Here is a 20,210-nt window from a genome sequence, read left to right on the forward strand (position 1 = left end):
CCGCTACAATCTAGGCTATAAATTATTTTAATCACGCTGAGTGAAATGGTAGTTTAGGGGAAGCCTGAAATTTAATTCTCAAATATTTATGTTATTAGTGGTCGTGTCTTAATGAAAATCGGTAGACAAACATGTGAAATAAGTCGCTACAATATAGGCTGTACACACTGAGAAACATGGTAGTTTAGGGGTAGGCCTAAAAGTTAATTGTCAAATATTTATTGTATTAGTGGTCGTATCTTCACGAAAATTGGTGTGCGAAGTCGGGGAATAGGTCGCTATAATCTAGGCTATCAATAATGTTATTCACATTGAGTGAAATGGTAGTTTAGGGGAAGGCCTGAAATGTAATCTATATATAAAATAAGAGTTTGTACATTGCTCAGAATTTGAAAAGAATGGCGTTTCTGTATCGTTCATGTTCACAGTAACAAGAAAATGCATTTTTTACTTTTCCGTAATTTCTGTCTGTCTGTCTGTCTGTCTGTACACGCATCACGAGAAAACGGCTGAAGAGAATTTAATGAAAATCGGAATGTACAGTCGGGTGTTGAACCGCTACTATCTAGGCTATAAATTATTTTAATCGCGCTGAGCGAAATAGTAGTTTAGGGAAGGCCTGAAATTTAATTCTCAAATATTTATGTTATTAGTGGTCGTGTCTTAATGAAAATCGGTAGACAAAGATGGGAAATAAGTCGCCACAGTATAGGCTATACACGCTGAGAATAATGGTAGTTTAGGGGAAGGCCTAAAATTTAATTTTCAAATATTTATTGTATTAGTGGTCTTATCTTCACGAAAATTAGTATGCAAAGTCGGGGAATAGGTCGCTATAATCTAGGCTATCAATAATGTTATTCACACTGAGTGAAATGGTAGTTTAGGGGAAGGCCTGAAATGTAATCTATATACAGAGTGAAGCGAAATTCGCGCACTCGGGCGTCGCAGTGCGAGTCCCTACATGCCAGCAATAAAAAATGTCTTTCACAAAAGTTCGTCCTGCGAGTATATCAGGCATAGAAAGGACGTTGAATAGTGGCAATCTGGCAACACTGTAACCACATGTACGGTAAGTACCTCTGTCAGCATCATATATCCGTGCTGAGCAGTTGGTGCATTGGATAGGGTTTTGGGTTGGCATACAGGAGGTAGAGGGTTCGATCCTGGGTTAAGGCGCAATTTTTTGTTTACTAATTTCCATCGGACATTACATACTGTAATACAGTAAGACACCGTACCTTAGGTCTCATGTATCCTACATTTACAACATTTTGTAACGCTGAACACAACAAATACCTTGCTAGGCCTACTGGTAACGTAAGCCCTTACGAAATACAATGGACTTGAACGAGGCAAGAATAACAGTTGCTACTAATCTATGAGATCGTTGGAGGACGGTAGAAAGAAAACAGGTTTCGCATTTAGTATATGAATTTGTGCGAATAAATTCACGCCCACGACGTGGAAAGGACGTCTTTCAAAGCTGACCAAGGGAAACGATTGTTCGTCCATTTGTAGGATCGTAGTATGTAAGTGCAAAGGGTTTCTAGAGGACCCGCTGCAATGGCTGTTGACGATTTAGTTGCCAGATACCATACCACCTGGACTACATTTAGGAAATAAAAAAAATACGCTTCAACCCAGGATCGACCCCTCGACCTCCTGAATGCTAACCCAAAACTGTAACCACTGCACCAACTGTACAGCACAAAGAATACGTGCTGACAGAGTTAGTTACCCTACATGTGGTTACAGTGTTGCCAGATTGCCACTCTTCAACGCCCTTTTTCTGCCGGATATACTCGAAGGACGAACTTTTGTGAGAGACATTTTTTTATTGCTGGCATGTGAGCAGTCACGTTGCGACGCCTGAGTGCGCGAATTTCGCTTCACCCTGTATATAAATAAGAGTTTTGTCTGTACATTGCTTATAATTTGAAAATAATGGTATTTCTGTATCGGTCATGTTCACAGTAGCAAGAAAATGCATTTTTTACTTTTCCGTAATTTCTGTCTGTCTGTATGTATGTCTGTCTGTACACGCATCACGAGAAAACGGCTGAAGAGAATTTAATGAAAATCGGAATGTAAAGTCGGGGTGATTAACCGCTACAATCTAGGCTATAAATTATTTTGATCACGCTGAGTGAAATGATAGTTCAGGGGAAGGCCTGAAATTTAATTCTCAAATATTTTTGTTATTAGTGGTCGTGCCTTAATGAAAAACAGTAGACAAACATTGGAAATAAGTCTCTACAATATAGGCTATACACGCTGAGAAAAATGGTAGTTTAGGGGAAGGCCTAAAATTTAATTGTCAAACATTTATTGTATTAGTGGTCGTATCTTCTCGAAAATTAGTATGCAAAGTCTGGGAATAGGTCACTATAATCTAGGCTATCAATAATGTAATTCACACTGAGTGAAATGGTAGTTTAGGGGAAGGCCTGAAATGTAATCTATATATAAAATACGTGTTTTGCCTGTACATTGCTCAGAATTTGAAATGAATGGTATTTCTGTATCTGTCATGTCTACAGTAACAAAGAAATGCATTTTTTTACTTTCCCGTAATTTCTGTCTGTCCGTCTATATGTATGTATGTACACGCATCAAGAGGAAACGGCTGAAGAGAATTTAATGAAAATCGTCATGTAATGTCGGGTGATGATCCACTACAATCTAGGCTATAAATTATTTTATTCACGCTGAGTGAAATGGTAGTTTAGGGGAAGGCCTGAAATGTAATTCTCAAATAAGTTATTTATGTCATTAGTGGTCGTATAGATAAATCTATATATATCAATCTCACAGCTGCGCGCCCCTAACCACACGGCCAACTCGCCTGGTCGTATCGACTGAAACAGCCTGCCTGTATATTGGCGGGAAGTAGCATGCCATTCCTCTGGTTCATACATTTTCTGATATATCTGGTTCGTAACACATTGGTTCATCATAGTATTCGAGCTATTCAATCCCTACTCGGAGGCACTGATTGGAATGAGTAGTGTGCATGTTTAACGGAATAATGACAGAGGAGTGTTCACGGCAGTCTGCGACCTGGTTATTCCAGCTCTGGAACTTCGGACTCTTAGATCGGCACCGTAGTACTGTTCGTTGAAAGTGAGAAAGTTTGCGGTGTTTCATTTGATCGAGTATTTTATATGAATACATTGCTTTCAATCGCTACATTCCTACTGACGTTTTTGTAATGACCTATTTTGGATTAAGTTAGGAAAACCACCAAGTCAGTCTTTCTGAGAATCCCGTAGCGAAGCACGGGTACATCAGCTAGTATATAATAAAATTTATTATTTTTAACAGCTTGTTAAGAGCCTCCATGGCTCAGGCGGCAGTGCACTAGCCTCTCACCGCTGGGCTCCAAGGTTCAAATCTCGGTCACTCTATGTGAGATTTGTGCTGGATAAAGCAGAGGCTGGACAGTTTTTTCTCTGGGTACTGGGTACACTGGTTTTCTCTGTCATCTTTCATTCCAATGTAAACTTAAAAGTTTCCAGTCTGCTGAACACACAATTTCAATATAAATATTTCATTATAACATACCTGTAAAAAAAAAAACCTTTATTAAACAAGGAATAAAAAGAATATATACTAAACAAAGAATGACATGTTTTGTTCTTAAAAGAACATCATCAGATTCTATCAAGTCACTTTCAGTATTGGAAATAAAAATATTTACGGTATGTTTATTTCTGTTCAGACATCTATGAATTTGAATTTGGAACTTATTTTAATGAAGCCTCGCGTTGTCACCATTCCAGCGTACAATGCAAGGCGTTCGAAAAATCGTTGCTCTTTCATTGACTCAAATCCAAATGGCTTCCGCTGTTCCTCCATTATGTCACACCCTGCTCCCTGGTCAGATCAATGACATGCTGCATTTCCCCTACAAGTGCTTTACCCTTAGTGTTCCCTTAGTATTATCATTGTTGTTGCTATCTTTATTATTATTATTTCTCGTATTTTATTCTTTAAAAACCACGTTAGGGTCCTTAATGAGCATTTAATGATCTGCCTCTTATACAGGGAATTTTTTTTTTTTCAAATTCTTGTAAGATGTTATTTTTAGTGATAAATGATAATCCTTGTTTAATAATGTGTCTTTCTTTTTACAGGTATGTTATAGTGTAATATTTAAACTGAAATTGTGTGTTTGGCAGAATGGAAGGTTTTTAAGTTTGCATTTAAACTGAGTCGACACTGAAAAGTATGGCTTCCTTCATAACAAAACTTTCGTTCCAGTGACACTCTCCAATATCATTTCATTTCATCTGTCAGTCATTAATCATTGCCCCAGAGGAGTGCGACAGGCTTCAGCAGCTGGCACAATTCCTATCCTTGCCACTAGATGGGGGATTCATTCATTCCATTTCTTAGCCGGTCAAATGACTGGAAACAGTCTGTGGATTTTCATTTCCATTTTCATCAGCTTGTTAGCTGGTTAAAAGGCAGATTTGCTTTTATGTACCTACATTTAAGTTGATGATGTTTGGAAACCTCCCAAAGTTGTTTCCCAATCCCTTAATATAACAATATGTAAAGAATGATAATTGTTCTATACAGGGTATTGTTTTTTTTTTCATGCCCCATTCATCTTGTATTGTATGTTGCCTGGATACCCTACACAAGTTACTAGGTATTGACATTCTGTTTCCATAGCAACTGTAAACAGTTTCTCATCATTGGAGCTGCTGTTGCTTATAGTTGTAGTAAATTTATTTTCAGTGATTTTAAGATCCAGAAACAAGGGTAAGTAGAATTCTTCTGTTCAATTTTTAAATTCATTTACTTCAATTGACTATGTTTATCTCCTTGTTAACATTGCCCAATAATTCAAATTTTTAAAGCACAGAAACCGCATTATGTTAGTGCACTGTATCTTTATAATATCCTTGAGATTCATGGTGTAAATTGTGTTGTCGTGTCCTAATTCATGATCTACGATAACAGTCAGCTAACAGGAATCAGTGAGATTCATGTAAAGAGGTAATAGCATTTCATGCTGATTTTGTCAATTCTGAGCCTTCATTCTGCACACTGTAACCGGAATTGGTTGATGTTTAATGTGAGGCAAATGAAAGAGGATAGGTTGCCTAGGAGAATAATGAACTCTGTTATGGAGGGTAGGAGAAGTAGAGGGAGACTACGACCAAGATGGTTAGACTCATCGATTTAAAAACAAGAGGTATAGAACTAAATGAGGCCACAGCACTAGTTGAAAATAGAGGATTGTGGTGACAGTTAGTGAATTCACAGAGACTTGCAGAAAGGCATAATGGTCTATAATGATCATGGATGAATGAATGAATGAATGAATGAATGAATGAATGAATGAATGTGATGCGAGTCCATATTTACGAACGTACACACATTTCCCTTGTGGATCATTTTATCAAAACATTGTTCAGAAGTATCCATGGATCCAACCATAATATTACTATGAATAATTCCTTTACCCCTGTACCAATTGCCTCTCTCCTGAAGGATCTGTACAGGCCTACAGCCAATGGAATACTACAAAGAAACAAACATGAGATTCCTCCTGAAATGTTAGTAACTATTGGGAGAAAGGTGGGTACTCTCCAAGGGCCTGGAAAATGAAAAGGTAGTAAGACTGAATGCTGATACTATGGAAACAGTTGAACACTGTGTGAATAAAATGTGATGTGTGGCCAAATGTGTATTTTCCTATCCCTTTCTTTTAGCAGCTGCTTGATGCATGCTTTTTGCCACATGTGACGTGGACGAATGTCCTTCTGTAGCAAGGCTACATCTCCAATCCTTGGTTCTATAGAACTCTGCTGTCACTTGACTTCATGAAAACTTTGCAGCATCAGGCGGTATTCTTTCTCTCATCACCTCCAGAAGTCAGCCACTTGTTTCTGCCGTGTGTGGAACTCCTTCATAAAACCGGCTGGTTGGATAGGTTCTGGTGTGTCTGGAATCGTCATCAACTTCTTCCCATTGAGGAAGTGCACTGGCATCGATATTCCTGAATCGTCGTCTTCACTCTGTAGTTGTGGTCTGGAGTTGATGACTACCTCTACTGCTACCAAGGTGGTTTTCAGGCCTTCTTCCAACATTTTTGACTATTGCAATACTTTTCTTAGGCAGCATTTAACTGTACCAATCATTCTCTACCACCATACTCCCCACCATGCTGCCCGTGGAGCAATGAATTTCCAAGTGATACTGTGCTAGGCAAGAAACGTGTAAGTTTTGCTGTTGGTGAGGGAGGTCCATAGTTCAGACAGGTGCTTGTTGGTGGCGTGGAAGGTGTGAGCATTGTATGTACATGAAGTGTGAGGCAATCCTCTTCTGCCCATAAAGTGTTAGAATGCCGACAGAAAGTTATCCATAGTCATACTGGAAGAGAGCTCCAAATAAATAGTGCGAGTAGTAGCACATGTAAAGAGTACTATGTACAACTTATTGAGCGTGTTTCCTGCTGTAGTATGCAATGGTCCAGCGAAGTCAATTCTTGTAACCTCGAAAGGCCTGTGGGGTTTCAGGCGATCAGCTGGGAGTGGAACTTCTATCTGTTGACACGGCGTGTTCTTTGCCATTTTGCAAGGGAGACATGAAGTTCCAATTTAATCTGTACAGTCAATCTATTTAAAGAAAATGAAAAATGGATGATAAATAGAAATAAAACAAATAAATCATAAAAGATTAGCTTAATCCATATCTGCTCACTGTCATAATTTGTTGACATGAATATCTGAATATTTTTTATGTCGGTAAACAGGAAGAAGATTTTTGAGGTGCATTGTTGACAGGTCATTGTTCGACACTTACTGCATAATACAAAAACACAAGACACTCATTTTCATGCCTTATCGAGTGACTGGGTGAAAAATATAACTCTGTATACAATCAAGAGGATGACACTTTCATCTCTGTGAGCGTTTTTGTTATTACCCCACTGTCGGCAGCCCTGAAGATGGTTTTCCGTGGTTTCCCATTTTCACACCAGGCAAATGCTGGGGCTGTACCTTAATTAAGGCCACAGCCACTTCCTTCCCATTCCTAGGCCTTTCCTATCCCATCGTCGCCATAAGACATATCTGTGTCGGTGCGACGTAAAGCAAAAAAAAAAAAATTGTTATTATATTGTTACAGTTATTAATGTTTGGCTCCATGGCTAAATGGTTAGTGTGCTGGCCTTTGGTCACAGGAGTCCTGGGTTCGATTCCCGGCAGGGTCAGGAATTTTGACTGTCATTGGTTAATTTTCCTGGCACGGGGGCTGGGTGTATGTGTCGTCTTCATCATCATTTCATCCTCATCACGACGCGCAGGCCGCCTACGGGAGTCAGATCAGAGGACCTGCACCTGGCGAGCCAAACATGTCCTCGGACACTCCTGACACTAAAAGCCATACGCCATTTCATTTACAGTTGTTAGTAATATTGGACTGTTGTGTTAAATGTAATAATGAAATGTGCATTTAGCTGATGTTTAATTCATTTGTGGTTTATTAATAGTTATTTTTTCTCTAGCAGAGCACAAAAGTTCCTTGTTGACATATGTTGACACTAGTTGTTTTTTGGTTTAGCAGAGCACAAAAGTTCCTTGTTGACACATATTGACAGTGGGCATGAACAGGATTACCTCAGTACTGATCTAGAGTTCATTTAATCTTCTCAGATCGATTGTCAAGCAGATCATTACTATGCTGAAGGAATCAGAAGACATCCTAACATAGAACCACCTGAAAAGGTTTTTCATAGCGACAAGGATAGCGATAGTGTTGAGTCATATGGGGATATAAACAGTTTGTCTGGCAGTCAGGTTGGTGCTGAACTAGGGTGTAAAAAGCTAACTGAAAATGCATAATCCATGTGCAGGATACTGTATTGAGTGAAAAGGAAGGATGAGGATTAAGAGATTGGAATAAATTATCACAGGAAATGTTCAATAAATTTCCAAGTTCTTTGAAAACGTTAGGAAAAGCTAGATAAACAACTGGTAGGGAATCTGCCACCTGGGCGACAGCCCTAAATGCAGATCATTGATGAGTGATTGATTGATGGTGAGGAAACAGCTAGTCCAGTACCATATATGTCTTCATATTCTTCCAATGATGGGCAAACCAAATGTAAGAAACAAAAAAAAAAAAAAAAAAAAAAAAAAATAAGCAAGCAAGAAATAATAAGCAAGCAATAAGCAAGAAAGGAAACCAAAACTGCTTGTGTGGGGAAAAGCCAAATACAGAGTTTATTCGACCAAACTTTCTAAACAATTAACATTCTCCAGCCCAGTTGTTTGAATTGTTCTTTCACAATGAAGTACTTGATTATATCATTCCAAGCACAGTTCAGTACCTTGTACTCTGTTGAAAAAGGTAATATGTAATTTTTGTTGGATAAAACTGAATTTCGGCTATTCTTTGCAATATTGTTCCTTCCGGTTGCAATATGATGGCCAGATGTACGTCATGTTGGGTAAACACAGCAATCTGTTACAAATCGGTTTGAAGAAATTCTCAGATATTTACATTTTTGTGACAATCTCCATGAACAATGCATGGAAACCACACCATTTAATCTCAAAGGGCAATGAGGAGAATATAGACCTGCTTGGTTTCACACCATACATACAGTAGTTGGACATATATTTGATCTGGTGCCATTTCATGTCCTACGCTACGCATTACTTATTCTCAGATCCCACACTTCTATGTGTTCTTTGCACTGTTATTTATTAGTAATCTCTGTGATAATTGTTTTAGGTTAAAAGTGTATTTATTTTGATGTGTGGATATAACTCTTAGGAAGTACAGTGTCTTTGTAGCATTATCTCAGAATACTTCCATTAGCTACCATACTAAATTTGGTGTTGTTGTAGGCACTATAAATAACATTATTCAGTGGCATGAACAGACTGGCTCATTTTCACTCAAGAAAAAGGGAATCTGTGGCTGGAAAAAGAAGACAATGAATGCAACTGATGAACATTTTCTCAGAAGAAGCAAATCAGACCCCAAGCTCACTGCTGTGAACTTGGCTCATGAGGTGGAGGAAAGGGGAGTGAATTTGCACATTTCTAATGTTTGTTGCAGACTTCTAGCAGCTGAAAGGAAAGCCTGCAAACCTGTAAACTAACACCTTCTAACAGGTGAAATATACAGGAAACATCTCTTGAGGGCACGTAGTCATTAGGATTGAACAATGGAACACTGGAAGAAAGCTCTTCTCCCTGAAGAGAGTCACTTCGAAGTGCAAGGGCTGAGGGTTCAATATGTGCACAGAGTGAAGAATTAGCCAACAATTCCGCACATTTTCAACAGACAATAAAACACCCCATGAGGAAGTTTTTAGGATGTTTCATGCATGAAGGACTGGGACCCTTAGTACCAGTTGATGGAATGATAAAATCCAACCAGTACATCCAAATACTGGAAAGGACAGTTAATGGTAAGCTGCAGAAGAGGTTTAGAAATGGTGATGGTATTTTTCAGCAATATTTGGCTCTACACCATACTTTAGAGAAAGCGAAGAAATTCTTCAGTGAGAATAATATCCATGTCTTAGGGTGGCCAGGAAACTCCCCTGACATTAATATAATAAATAAAATGTGGGCTATTTGCAAAAGGAGACTCACAAAACTTGACCGTTCCTCAAAAATATGCATAATAGAGTCTCTAGTTACAGTGTGGTCTCATGATGATGAACATAGAAGTATGTGTTCAAAGCGTGTGGAATCTATGCCTTAGCATGTGAAGTAACTTGTAAAACAGAAAGGAGGACATTATTAACTATTAGCAAAGATTAAAATATGTATTAAGTGAATAAGTGGAAAAATATATAAAATATGTTAGTTATTGTCGAATTCTGATTGTTAATTCTCATGGGACTATAACTAACCTATATTTTCATCTCTCTTACCATCAAAACAGAATTTACCTCAAGTGGAGTATGTGTGACTGTGCATATGTGCAAGCATGGAAATTTCATCCTCCCTGCATCACAATTTTCTCAGTCATGACATGGTGCTGTATGGTTTCTGGGAAATACCTGTTTTCCATTGTTACTCTATACAGTACATCATCATAATACTACCATAGTACCTGACCTCAACCTCAATTCTCAGTCACCATTGATCTGCATTTAGGGCTGTCACCCAGATGGAGGATTCTCTAGCAATCGTTTACCTAATCTGTACTTAAATGATTTCAAAGGTGTTTGAAATCTATCAAACATCACTAATCCTTAATTTTTCTCTTCATATAGATGAAATTTTTTCCAATTTATCCTCTTGAATTCCAACTTTATCTTCATATTGTGAATTCATATTATGATGCTTCCTACTATAAGAAACTCCATTCAAGCTTATTTGTGTACTAATACCATTCCACACTATCTCTCCACTGACAGCTTGAAATATAACACTTAGTCTAAAAGCTTGTCTCTGTACTCCCAAGTCTTCCCATCCTAAAGTTTGTGTTATTTTTGTAACACTACTCTTTTATCAGAAATCACCCAGAAAAGAAACATACTGAATTCCTTTGGATCTTTTCCAGCCCTCAAATCAGGTAATCACACTACAAACGTACTCTAATTGGGATCTTAGCATTGACTTATACACATTCTCCTTTACATCCTTACTACCCTCATAACCTAATGAAGAGGACTGTAACATTTATTTACAATTTTGTTAATGTGATTATCCTATCTTTCCTTATATTAACACTTAGGTTCTGACAGTGATATCCATCAGATACTTTCACCCCTTCAACACAGTAACTAAAAGTGAGAAGTCTTTTCCTCTTTGTGAAACTAATAAGATGATTTTTTACCTCATTTACTATCATAATCATACCTATTTCCTATCTCACAATGCTGTTAAGGACTTTTTGCAGTCATTCACAGTTCTGTAGCTTGTTTATTACTCTATACAGTATAATATAATCCACAAAATGCTGTATCTGTGATTCTAGTTACCTTTCTCATATCAATTATATATCTATATATCTATAAAGAAACATAAAGCTCCAGTAATAATTCCTTGCAGTACTCCCTCCCCTTACCTCCACACTCATAATCACTACAAGATCAGGTAAAAAGTGCTTCATATACTTTAATTCTCCAAGTTCTGTTTTCTCAAAATTTAGCCACCTATTTGATCACTCTTTTGTCTGTCCAATAGCCCTTATTTTTGTTGGTAGTCTCCCATGATCTATCCTATCAAAGGTCTTGGATAGGTCAATAGAAATACAGTCCATTTGACCTCCTGAATCTAAAATATCTGCTATATCTTGCTGGAATCTTACAAGTAGAGCTTCACTGGAATAACTTTTCCTAAACCTGAACTGCTTTCTATCAAAACAGTAATTTTGCAAGCATGTCTATTACATGCAACACATGTCAAACTGACTGGCCTGTAATTATTGGCTTCATGTTTATCATCCTTTCCTTTATATGCAGGGGCTACTATAGCAACTCTCGATTTATTAGGTATAGCTCCTTCATGCAAACAGAAATCAAATAAGTACTTCAGATATGGTACTATATCCCAACCAATTGCATTTAGTATATTCCCAGAAATCATATAATTCTGGTTTTTTTAAGCTTTCTTTTGTATTTTTTGTAAATATCTTTATTATCATACAAGGGCTGTAAATAAAGTAGTAGGAACATAGTCCAGACATTCACAGGAGATCTGACATGCGCAAATAGGTTAGGGGAGTAATCAGGTAGCGCTGTTGTCGATGTGTAGTTTGCATTTGAGGGGCATTCACTTGGGAGTGTTGTTGCTGTGTGGTGTTGAAGTGAAGAGTGTTGATTTCACCTCTCTAAAGCATATTTTCAAAAGGGTATCAGCATTCATGGATTAAAATCGAGGTTGCCTGTGGCAAAAATGCATCAGATTGCTATTGAAGATTACATAAAGCCTGTGGCGTGAATGCATTACCGAATAGGATGGTTGCAGGATGAGTCAAGGCATTTAGTGCAGGTTGGAATGAGACTGCATATTGCACCATACAGGTCGACCGTCCACTCCTTAAGACCAGATTGACATCATGAGTGGTCTCATTTCTGTAGACCATCGGTGGACTGTCCATTAATTATCCTGGTCTCAGTCATGAAACGGTGTGACACATACTGTTGAAATGTCTTAACATGAGGAAAATTGCGTCCCATTGGGTTCCACATCAACTCACCGACGTACAGAAATGGCACCGGTATACACTGGCTGACATCTGCCTGGACAGATACTGCAATGAAGGAGGTGCATTTGTGCAGCATATTGTCACCATTGATGAGACGTGGGCACGAGTCTGCGAACCTGAATTAAAGCATCAGTCGAATGAATGGCATCACCGAGGTTCGCCACGTCCATGGAAATTTCAACAGGAACTCAGCTGGATGCAGTTTATGCTAATTGTGGCATGCGACTACAAGGCCGTTATTCTTACGCATGTTGTGCCTGAGGGACAAACCGTCAACAGTGACTACTATTGCTGATTTCTGGAGTGACATCTGTGTCCGGCTATTGCAGCGCAGACATCCACATTTATTGCGAGACAAGTCCTTGTGACTTTGACCTGTTTCCAAAGTTGAAGGAACCCCTCCGAGGCCACCGATTTCCTGACGTGACATCTGTACTCCACGCAGTAGGGCGCTCCGTCGCTGTCAACAACAGAGAATACCTTGCCACCGGTCCCCAACGGCTCCCTGACATTTGGCAAAAGGTAATAGACTTTGTGGGTGACTACACTGAAGGAATGTAATGCAATTGTACTTGTTAGTTCATTAAATATTGCATTTTATCAATATTGCCAATTCTTTATTTACAGCCATCGTAGGTAAATTTCTATACTGATCTAGTACTAGGTGATGTACCCGTGCTTCTCTACAGAATTCTACATTGTATACAGAATTCTAGGCTAGGTAGTGTACACGTTGTGAGCAAGATTGTATGAAATTGCATAGCTCTTAGCGTTACCATAGAAACACGACGGGGAAGTCACCAGACATCTTTTCTCATATGAAGACTGAGTTAGGGAATATTCACTGTAATGGTAGTCCCGCTTGCATACCATCAGTCACAGTCAGGTTGGGGAGCTTTCATTATAATGGTAGACACTCACTCTCCACCTGCCTTTTTACATCTTCAGAAAAACTGTCTTAGTGGTTTTCCCAACTGGAATGAACATACATTACAATGACGTCAGTAGGTGGCACGATAAAAAGCAATGCTTTCATATGAAATACTCGATCAAATGGAAAACCACACATTTTACTAATCTGTTTCCTAGGAGTACCGGAGTCGTAAAGTATTAATTCACTACACTGGCGGCGGAAAAATCTATCTGACTTGAAGGCAAATTTTTCTCCAAGCCAGAGGAGAAACCGCCTCTTCGCTGCTAATTTGGAATAAAATGAATGTAGAATTTAATAAAAATGAACTGGAAGAAGCTTTTCTTAAGAAAAGGCTCTTTTCAGGGTTGCAATTTTGAGTTATTTAGTGAATTGTGCTGCTATAATTTGGAATAGCCCTAATTGTTATTCTAGACCATGCCATACTACTACTACTACAAGTACTACTACTCTACTAAGTGATCCTCTGCCCTAAGTATGCCCACTTCTCATTCTAAATAGCGCATCAGAGTAGGGATCGAATAGATAGAATACTATGATGTACCACTGTGTGTTACGTACCAGGTGTATCAGAAAATGTATGAACCAGAGGAATGGCATGCTAAAGAATAAAGTTTTCTAACTCCCTGGCTATTTCCCGCCAACATTCAGTCAGGCTATTATACTCGGTATGCAGCAGTAATCCCATCTATCGGAGTTGAGAGGCAGCATAAGAGACAAAGAACATCACAACAAACAATGGTCAATGTAATGTTATTGTTGATCAATGTTATGCGCTTTCGATATTGTAGACCTTCACATTTAGTTTTCTTCCGACTCTGAAATACCACTTATCATAGTCGGCACGTTAAAACTGAATAAAACATAAATGACCGGAAATTGAATTCGCTATAACTTTTGTTATGTGTTACTTTTTGATAGGACCAATAACATAGGTATTTAAAAATTACATTTTAGGTGCCTTCCCCTAAACTACAGTTTCATTCAGGGTGAATAAAATTGTTTATAGCTTAGACTGTAGTTTCTTTTTCTTGATTCTATATACCGATTTTCATTAAATTCTGTTAACCTATTTTCTCGTGGCTCGGTGTTGATAGGGACTTAGCAACAAAAATATAAATTCATGAATATATGTGTTATCATAGCCTGTACGGTAAAAATGTATAAGACATAAATGGTTGGAAATTTAATTTTATATAACTTTGGTTATGTAGTATTTATCAATACGACTGCTAATAATATAAATATTTGAGAATTAAATTTTAGGCCTCCCACTAAACTACCATTTCACTCAGCGTTAATTAAATGGTTTATAGCCTATATTGTAGTGGCTCATTCCCCGACTTTGCATATCAATTTTCAATGAGATAGGACCACTAATAATGCAAATATTTAAGAATTAAGTTTTAGGCCTTTCCCTAAAGTACCATTTCACTCAATGTGAATAAAATTATTTATAGCCTAGATTGTAGTGACTTATTCCCCGACTTTTTATACCAGTTTTTATCAAGATAGGACCACTAATAACATAAATATTTGAAAATCAAATTTTAGGCCTTCCCTAAACTACCATTTCCATCAGCATGAATAAAATGATTTATGGCCTAGATTGTAGCAACTTATTTCCCGACTTTGCATACTGATTTTCATTAAATTCTCTTTAGCCGTTTTCTAGTGATGCATGTTCATACATACATACATACATACATACATACAGACTGACAGAAATTACAGAAAAGTAAAAAGTGTATTTTGTTGTTACTGTGGACATGACCAATACAGAAATACCATTCTTTTCAAATTCTGAGCAATGTACAGACAAAACTCTTATTTTATGTATATAGACTATGACAAAAACAGTTTTATAACCACTTATTCCATCTATCACAACAGTTTCTCTGTACAGCTCACATCAGCTTGATGTCTAGAATATTCTTTCCTCTAGTTGTTCCATCACTTTCTGAATCAGCCAGCCTTCCCATATTAAATTCTTTACAATTTGTTGGTCATACTTTCTGTCATTTGCATTACCTATCCAGTTAACATTTGTCTTCACTCTGTAGTTGTGGTCTGGAGTTGATGACTACCTCTACTGCTACCAAGGTGGTTTTCAGGCCTTCTTCCAACATTTTTGACTATTGCAATACTTTTCTTAGGCAGCATTTAACTGTACCAATCATTCTCTACCACCATCCTCCCCACCATGCTGCCCGTGGAGCAATGAATTTCCAAGTGATACTGTGCTAGGCAAGAAACGTGTAAGTTTTGCTGTTGGTGAGGGAGGTCCATAGTTCAGACAGGTGCTTGTTGGTGGCGTGGAAGGTGTGAGCATTGTATGTACATGAAGTGTGAGGCAATCCTCTTCTGCCCATAAAGTGTTAGAATGCCGACAGAAAGTTATCCATAGTCATACTGGAAGAGAGCTCCAAATAAATAGTGCAAGTAGTAGCACATGTAAAGAGTACTATGTACAACTTATTGAGCGTGTTTCCTGCTGTAGTATGCAATGGTCCAGCGAAGTCAATTCTTGTAACCTCGAAAGGCCTGTGGGGTTTCAGGCGATCAGCTGGGAGTGGAACTTCTATCTGTTGACACGGCGTGTACATACATACAGACTGACAGAAATTACAGAAAAGTAAAAAGTGTATTTTGTTGTTACTGTGGACATGACCAATACAGAAATACCATTCTTTTCAAATTCTGAGCAATGTACAGACATAACTCTTACTTTATATATATAGATATTATCCTTATGTCCAACTATCTTAACATACTACTGACTAACCAGTTCTTCCATCTGTAAATCCTCCTTTTCTTCATTAATGATTTCTGGAATGTCCTTTCTAGAACTGTATCTGCTATTTATACATATCCTCCATTTTTCACTAAACTTCATATGACTGCCAATTATGCTTTGCATCATCTTAACTGACTCTTTTGCTAAATTCAATTTCCAGGTAAGTTCCTTCACCCTCTGCTTACTGTCATAACCATCCCAATTTCTAACCTGCACCATCTTCTTATACTCCTTTCTCTCTTATAATATAGTGAGTCTTCACCATTTCTTACCACATTTTAAGGTAATACCTGTTTTCACACTCTCCAACAATTGTTTAAAACCCATTCCAAAGGCTGTTTACATATTTATTTACCTTTTTCCACTGAACATAGTGCAGCTGCGAGCTTGCATTCAGGAGATAGGGTTCAAACCCCACTGTCAGTAGCCCTGAAAATGGTTTTCCGTGATTTCCCATTTTCACACGACAGTCGCTTCCTTCCCACTGCTAGCCCTTTTCTATCCCATTATCACCATAATACCTCTCTGTGTTGGTGCGAAGTAAAGCAAAAAAAAAAAAAAACACTGAACATAATTACTTTCTAAAAGCTCCTTCATGCCTCCTTTCTTTCAGATTTATTTTAAATTAGCTGATGTACCCGCGCTTCGCTATGGGATTCTCGGAAAGATTGACTTTGTGGTTTTTCCAACTGAAATCAACATAGGTCATTACAAAAACGTCAGTAGGAATGTAGCGATTAAAAGCAATGCTATCACATAAAATACTCGATCACATGAAAATCCGCACATTTTATCACTTTTAACGAACAGTACTACAGTGCCAATATAATAGTCTAAAGTTCCAGAGCTGGAATGACCAGGCCACAGACTCCTCTGCCATTATTCAATTAAATGTGCAAACTGCTCATTCCAACCAGAGCCTCAGAGTAGGGATTGAATATCTCGAATGCTATGATGAACCAGTGTGTTACATACCAGTAGTATCAGAAAAATTATGAACCAGAGGAATGGCATGCTAAAGAAGAAAGTTATGTAACTCCTCAGCTACTTCCCATCAATATTCAGGTAGGCTGTTATACTCTGTATGATTGGGCGAGTTGGTCATGTGATTAGGAGTGCGCAGCTGTGAGCTTGCATCCGGGAGATAGAGGATTTGAACCCCACTGTTGGCAGCGCTAAAGATGGTATTCCGTTTTTCCCACTTTCACACCAGTCAAATGCTGGGGCTGTACCTTAATTAAGGCCAAGGCCACTTCCTTCACACTCCTAGTCCTTTCCTATCCCATCATCATCATAAGACATATTTGTGTCAGTATGACGTAAAGCAAATTTTAAAAAATACTCGGTACGCAGCAGTAATCCTATCTACCGGAGATGAGTGGCGACAGAAAACACAAAGCACATCACAACAAACAATGGTCAATGTAATGTTATTGTTAATCAATGAGCTTCCTATATTGTAGGCCTTTACATTTGGTTTTCTTTTGACTCTGAGATTTGTAAATGTTTTTATAGTGTAGACTGTAGTTCCTTTTTCTCCGACTTTACATACCGATTTTCATTAAATTCTGTTTACCCATTTCCTTGTGACTCGGCGCTGATAAGGACTTAGTAACAAAAATCCAAATTCATGAATATCTTTGTGATCACAGCCGGCATGGTAAAAATGTATGACATGAATGATAGGAAATTTAATACTATATAACCTTAGTTGTATTTATCGATTACACCTCTAATAACAAATATTTAAGAATTAAATTTTAGGCCTTCCCTGAAACTAGAATAAAACTTTTTTTTTTTTGCTTTACGTCACACCGACACAGATAGGTCTTATTGCGACGATGGGATAGGAAAGGCCTGGGAAGTGGAAGGAAGCGGCCGTGGCCTTAATTAAGGTACAGCCCCGGCATTTGCCTGGTGTAAAAATGGGAAACCACGGAAAACCATCTTCAGGGCTGCCGACTGTGGGGCTCGAACCCACTATCTCCCGATTACTGGATACTGGCCGCACTTAAGCGACTGTAGCTATCGAGCTCGGTAATAAAACCATTTATGGCCTAGATTATAGCCACTTATTCCCCAACTGTGCATACCGAATTTAATTAAGATAGGACCACTAATAACATAAATATTTGAGAATTTAAATTTTAGGCCTTCCCCTAAACTACCATTTTTTTCAGCATGAATACGATTATTTATGGCCTAAATTGTAGCAACTTTGCATACCGATTTGTATTAAAATACGACCACTAATAACATAAATATTTGATAATTAAATTTTAGGCCTTCCCCTAAACTACCATTTTACAATTATTTATGGTCTAGATTGAACCAGCTTATTTTCTGGCCGAGCATACCGATTTTCATCAAATTCTCTTCAGCCGTTTTCTCGTGATGCGTGTGCATACAGACAGACAGACAGACAGACAGACAGACAGACAGACAGAAATTATGGAAAATTAAAAAGTGCATTTCCTTGTTACTGTGGTCATGACTGATACAGAAATATCATCCTTTTTAAATTCTGAGCAATGTACAGACAAAACTCTTATTTTATGTATATAGACTATGACAAAAACAGTTTTATAACCACTTATTCCATCTATCACAACAGTTTCTCTGTACAGCTCACATCAGCTTGATGTCTAGAATATTCTTTCCTCTAGTTGTTCCATCACTTTCTGAATCAGCCAGCCTTCCCATATTAAATTCTTTACAATTTGTTGGTCATACTTTCTGTCATTTGCATTACCTATCCAGTTAATATTTGCTAAATTGAGATCACAACTGCAATCACATTTCTTTCTGAGTTAATCCCAATGAAATCATTATTGAATAAACACGTAATAGTCCATATCCCCCTAACTTCAATAATACACCTGCCAAAACTATAGACCCAGAGACAGGGGCTTCCACATGCGCCTTAGGTAATCACAGGTGAACAAGAAATATTGGAATTTTTACTAAAAAAGCTAAGATCAAAACCAAATAGAATAAAACATTAAATAAACTTACATTTATTAATAATCTTGAATCTAAATTACCTTATAAAATAATTCCATAATGAGTGAGTTGGCCATGCAGCTAGGGTTGTGTAGCTATGAGCTTACATTTGGGAGATGGTGGGTTTGAATCCCACTGTCGGCAGCCTTGAAGATGAGTTTCCATGGCTTCTTATCTTCACACTAGGCAAATGCTGGGGCTGTACCTTAATTAAGGCCATAGCTGGTTTCTTCCCAATTCTATCCCTTCTCCATTCTGTGGCTGAAAACCTTCAATGAGTTAGTGCGACGTTAAACCATTAGCAAAAAAATAAAAAATCCATCTCAGCATCATTATCACGTTTTCCAGGTTTGTACATCTCAAAAACATCAAACTGTCTTTTATCTTTATAGATGAGCGTTACAGCTAGAATTAGATCCCCTCCCCTACTGGTCTCCCTTATCTTCCCTGATGGCTGCAAAATCTACTATTGATGACAATGTTATTGGTTTTATGTCCAACTAACTCATTGATACCTCTCCTGATCTTCCCCTCATGTTTTCCGCAAGTGAATTGCAATCCCACTAACTACTGCTATGATTTTTGGAGATGCCAAGATGCCATAATTTTGTCCTGCCGGAGTTTTCTGATGTGCCAGTAAATCTACCAACATGAGTTTGGTGTATTTGAGCACCTTCAAATACTACCAGACTGTGCCGGGAGGTAACCTGCCAGCTTGAGCTCAGAAGGTCAGTGGTCTACCGCCTGAGTTTACTCAGGCTGGTACAGAATCTACTTCCTCCTCCCTTCTCTCCCTCTCATGATCCTGTTCCACCTGTCTCTTCCTATCCTCTACTCTGCATTTCCCTTTCCTCTTTCATCTCTCACCTCTGTAACACTTCCCTGTTCTCCATCTTTGCTTTGCTATTCCATCAGCAGTAACTCATACTGATTCTTCACTGACACTTCTTCTGATCTCTCTCCCTGACTTGACCCCTTAGCCCTCATTTTCCTTCCCCTTTAAAGATTAGTCCACCTGTCTTCCACAACTTCTTCCTTCCCCTCCCTCTTGTCTACCTACCCTACCCTGTACATAGTTTGAGTGAGACCTACCTATCTTCATTCCTGTCCTCCATTATAAACCTACTCTCTGAGATTTTCTGACTATTCCCTCATACTTTTTAATGCCCACTCACAGCCACAGTCCCTATACCTGCATTCTGCAGCCATTATTTAATCTTCTTTCCAGAAATATGAAATATTATATCAACAAAAATAAAATAACCTCTTCTGTGAATAAAA

The 20,210-nt window shown here is 38.2% G+C and overlaps 1 protein-coding gene across 2 annotated transcripts in view; it reads left to right on the forward strand.

Moving 5' to 3' along the window:
* LOC136871869 (tektin-B1) overlaps window positions 1–20,210 on the forward strand; it is a 94,180-nt gene that overhangs the window by 20,209 nt on the left and 53,761 nt on the right. The window contains exon 1 of one of the 2 annotated variants that reach the window (XM_067145517.2): window positions 12,467–12,720. The exons of the other annotated variant lie outside the window; for it this stretch is intronic. The gene's annotated coding sequence lies outside the window, so the exon portion shown is untranslated. Of the gene's footprint in view, window positions 1–12,466; window positions 12,721–20,210 lie in introns of those variants that run through there. 2 annotated transcript variants of the gene reach the window in all.

Source organism: Anabrus simplex, chromosome 4 (genome assembly GCF_040414725.1).
Source record: "Anabrus simplex isolate iqAnaSimp1 chromosome 4, ASM4041472v1, whole genome shotgun sequence".
NCBI lineage: Eukaryota > Metazoa > Arthropoda > Insecta > Orthoptera > Tettigoniidae > Anabrus > Anabrus simplex.